Source organism: Centruroides sculpturatus, unplaced genomic scaffold (genome assembly GCF_000671375.1).
Source record: "Centruroides sculpturatus isolate CEXI.00-Female unplaced genomic scaffold, Cexi_2.0 scaffold1449, whole genome shotgun sequence".
NCBI lineage: Eukaryota > Metazoa > Arthropoda > Arachnida > Scorpiones > Buthidae > Centruroides > Centruroides sculpturatus.
In genome coordinates this window covers 49,265-53,943 of record NW_019385588.1, presented here as the reverse complement: position 1 = coordinate 53,943, position 4,679 = coordinate 49,265, and the positions used below count along the sequence as shown (strand labels likewise).

At 37.0% G+C, this 4,679-nt stretch overlaps 1 pseudogene; it reads right to left on the bottom strand.

Annotated features, from left to right (window-relative positions):
- Window positions 1–1,076: 1,076 nt before the first annotated feature.
- On the bottom strand, window positions 1,077–4,009 carry LOC111640375 (annotated as a pseudogene).
- Window positions 4,010–4,679: the final 670 nt, after the last annotated feature.

Here is a 4,679-nt window from a genome sequence, read left to right as displayed (position 1 = left end):
AGGCAAACATAATAGCAGGAGCAAATAAATTACAATTCAACTGGATACCGGCCCACCAAGGCAAAACTGGTAATGAAAAGGCCGATTTTCTTGCTAAACGGGCAGCCCAAATGGATCTTCCAATAACATACAAAAGACTATCGAAATCAACGCTAAACTACCATCTAAAGCAATGGGAATTAAAAAATTGGCAAAGAGAATGGGATCAGTCCAAAACAGGAAGACAAAGTTACAAATTCATCCCAACAATTAGCGACAGACTTAGTAACAAACATTTTAAAATAAACTACGAAACAACGCAAATACTTACCAACCATGGCTGCTTCCAGGCTTATCTAACCAGATTTAAGAAGAGAGAGGACGACAGGTGTCAATGTGATGGAACAAGTATAGGTGATGCTGACCACTATATGTTCGACTGTAGGAGATACGAACAACAAAGACAACCATTTTTTAGAGAATGTATACAAAACGGATTGGGTTGGAGGCCAGCACATAACAAAATCTTTAATAACAAGGATATTTGGGAAAGCTTAGAATGCTTCATTAGGAAGACAAGAGCCCTTATTCCTGATTTTTATAAAAAACAAACACAACAAAATGAGGAGGAAAGCGAAGACAACATCAACAGCACACAGAATTATAACATTGATAGTAATAGTGAAAGTGAAGACAGTGAAGATTATTAGAGACTAAAGCATTTTTTTTGAAATCTTCCTTCCTGTGGGCTATGGCGGCATAAGTGCTTTCTTCTTATATGTTCATGACTCACGACTAGTTACATTAAGAATATTCATTAGTGAACAAGTCTTCGCATCTTACTGAGAGGTCCAACTTGGACCTTTTCTATGCCAATATTAGTTTAAGGAGGTAAATAACTCCTAGTTGACTTTTCAACAGTTGGCCTTCTTCATTTTCATCTTATTTTATTCAACTCAACCTTCAATTGTAAACCACGAGATGTGGTACTAACTATAATCAAATGTAAATAGTTGTTCATTTCCGGTTTAAAAATTTTATGTTTATTTATAATTTATTTGTTCTTATATTATGGTATGTAGTGTTTTTTTTTTTTCTTTCTTCGGGCAAATTTTGTTTTGGCAGAAATGATTATTGCCAATCTGTAAATAAGTATGTTTGGATTTGATAGTTAACCCGATGCAGACGCCCGTGGGGTCCCAAGGGGGCCCACTGATTGCTCTTCTCTTCCCACTATTCTATCTCACTTTGTTTCCTCTTCCATCTTTTCTTCCTATCCTAACTTCTTCTTTCCTTCTTCCAACAGGGCATAAGTCCGCCGCTATTTGTGGACAGCCCTCTAACCCCTTTCAACAAAAAAAAAAAAAAATNCCGTCGACGGCTTCATCGTAGGTTTTCGGTTCAGAAACAACCTTACTTTGCATTGCCTCAATCAATCTGTCTGGGAGATGACCTTTGTTGTTTCTCGTAGAGCGACGGAGTGGCAGATTGTCCTCAGATTGCTTGTTAAAGATGGCTCTTTCATTTAGGTTAACTTCCACTTCGCTTTTGCTGTAATCTTCACTGTGGTAATGTGGGAGGGATGAATTGTTGGTCGAGCCCATGTTGTCATGTGGATTTCCTTCTATGAAGACAACGTCACGACTTATCTTGATTTTCTTGGTTACAATATCCAGCAATCGATATGCCTTGCTGCCACTTTCATATCCCACAAATCTTGTTTCAATTGCCTTTACATCCAGTTTCTTTCTTACTCCAAAAGGAACTCTTATGTAAGCAATACATCCAAAACGGCGGAAGTACTCAATATTTGGCTTCTTACCTTGCCATTTCTCATATGGTGTCATTGGGTCCTTTTTTGATGGTAATCTGTTCTGGATATGATTTGCCGTCATTAATTAATGCCTCACCCCAGTAGCATTTTCCTAATTCTGCATCATGCAACATTGTTCTTACCATCTCAGAAAGAGAGCGATTTTTATGTTCTGCCTTACCATTCTGTTGAGGGCAATCTGGTGCTGTGGTCTGAACTTTAATACCATGTTCCTTGAAAAATTTACGCAGGTCTTCATTCATGTACTCATTCCCTCTATCAGATCGGAACTTTTTCACCTTGCACCTCATTTGTGTTTCAACATAGTTTGCATATTCCTTTATTTTTACATTAGCCTCAGACTTGTGCTTCAATAGATAAACTTTGGTATAACCAGTATAATCATCTATAACCGTTATGTAATATCTATTTCCACCAGGGATTCTCACTTGCATGGGTTCACACAAGTCACTGTGCAATAGCTCAAGCTTTGTACAGTACTACTTCTATTCATCGATTCTTTTGGAAATGGTTTCCGCGGCGTTTTATTTTTCATGCAACTTTCGCATCCCACAGTGCACCCACACTCATTAATTGTCACACCCTTGACACTTTCGGCAGCCATATAACGCATTACAGATGAATCACGGTGGCCACACCTCAAGTGCCACAGATGTACACACTGTTTCTGGGCATGGATAATACTTGTAAGGCATTGTGTTGACTCAACACAAATAGTGATCCCCGAAACTCAGCCTTTGCATGTGTCTCGCCATCTCGTTTTATGTAGCACTGCATTGTTTTGCTGTCGAAATACACATCATAACCTCTTTGCATCATTTTTAAGACCGACAATAAATTCCCATTTAGTTATGGTACATACAACACATTATCTAATTTTAACTTGCCATTTGAACTACCTTCATCACAAATTAGTTCGCCATGTCCAATTCCACTTGCAGGCACTTCTCTTCCATCAGCCACCCGAACTATTTCACTGTTGTTGTTCAATTTTCTGAAGAAGTCCCTGTTGTTTGTCATGTCAGCTGTTGCTGCTGAATCAACATGCCAATCCCTTGTAGTCTTCACAGCAAGACATTGTTTCATACCTAATGGCATATTTTGTGTGGTCACACATGCAGAGTGGCATTCATGTATTTCATCATTGTCCAACGAATCAGACTCTTCCTGGAATTCAGTTAATTTTATTTTGTATTCTTTCTTTTTCTTTCCTCTGCCCAATTCAGGACAACCCCTTTTTAAATGGGGACCCCCACAATTGTAACATCCTGTTTTCTGTTTACAGACCATTGTTTTCAAAGCCGTGGCTTCATCCATATTCATGGTATGTCCAAGCGATCCTCTTGATTGCTTCTCATGCTCTTCCATGATCTTAATCTTTACGAATCCAAGAGTGAGGTCCGTATCTGCTCTTGCCTCAAGAGCAGTCGTTAATGTATTATAATTACCAGGCAAACTTCCCAACATGAGAATTTCCATGAGTCTGTCACTCATTTGTTCTCCCGAAGCGGTTAACTCATCTACTTAATCCTCTATACTATTTAAATGTCTTTCCATATCCTGTCCCTCTTCATACTTTAAGTGAAATAATTTCTTATACAGACTTACTTTTTGTGTAAGTGTTGATCTTCGATGGTGTTTTTTTAACGATTCCCACATTTCTTTTGAAGTTTTTGCCTTTTCGATGAGCTGTAATTGCGAATCTTCTACCATGAGACCGATTTTACTTCTTGCTTTTCCATCTTTTAGTTTCCATTTATTCGTCTGTGGTTCAGGTGGTGGATTGCATACAACATCCCATAAGTCACTGTCAATAAGTAGCAGCTCCATTTTAAACCTCCAAGCTGGATAATAATTCCTGTTCAACTTTGAGATGACCGTTTTCACACTGTCGGCCATCTTATCTTCGTTCTTGTACACGTACGCTAAATAAACCAGTTACGTAAAATAAAACTTTGTCTCACTATTCACTCAGTAGAGACCTGTGTCTGGGCCCATAACCTGTTGAATATATCACTGTTGCAAGTTATGTGTTCACAGATAGTGAGTAGGATACATTACAAGTAAGTTTAAAAAATCATATACGACTACTTTGATCCGTTTCAAGTCATACCGAACCGAAAAGTGGCGGGCTTGATAAAAGACGCCACGTCATGGCCGTTTATTTATTTTAAAAAATAATACAATGGTTATATGATACGAAGCGTGGCTAGACAATACAAATACAAAAGTTTATATAACACAAATCATTGCTACACACATAGGTAATGACAGGAAAGAAATTTAACATAATCAACAAAATTTTGTTCTATATTATCTCATATATATCTTTGTGTTTTTGAATTTATTCTGATTTTCAACAATTTTTAGCTAAGGTTTTATTAACTAGATATTTAGCTAAAGGTTTTAATAGCTACAGGTACAGTATATTGCTATTTTAAGGCTATATCTAGCGTTTAGACGTGTGATTAATGTTTAAAGAATGTAATAAAATATTTTTGAAATTAATTTATTTGATTAAAAACATTCATTAAAATTATACGCATAAAATAAAAGTATGACCTATATGGTTAAAATTATATTGTGAAGATCCGAATCCAGACTTTCGGTGTGTTTACATCATTTGTTCATAACGTCACATCGTATCTATAAACTTGATAAATAACTGTCAACTTTCACACCTGGGAGAAAAACATCTGTTAAGTTCTCAGGCCTGACAACGACGTTTTCTCATCACTTCTTGACTTAATATCTCGATTTCACAGTTCAAAATATAGAACAGAACAACAAAGTAGGGGAGTCGTCACCAGTTTCTCGATTGGACCACTCAAGTTTTTCCTGTGCTAAAATATTTGGATATCTCCTC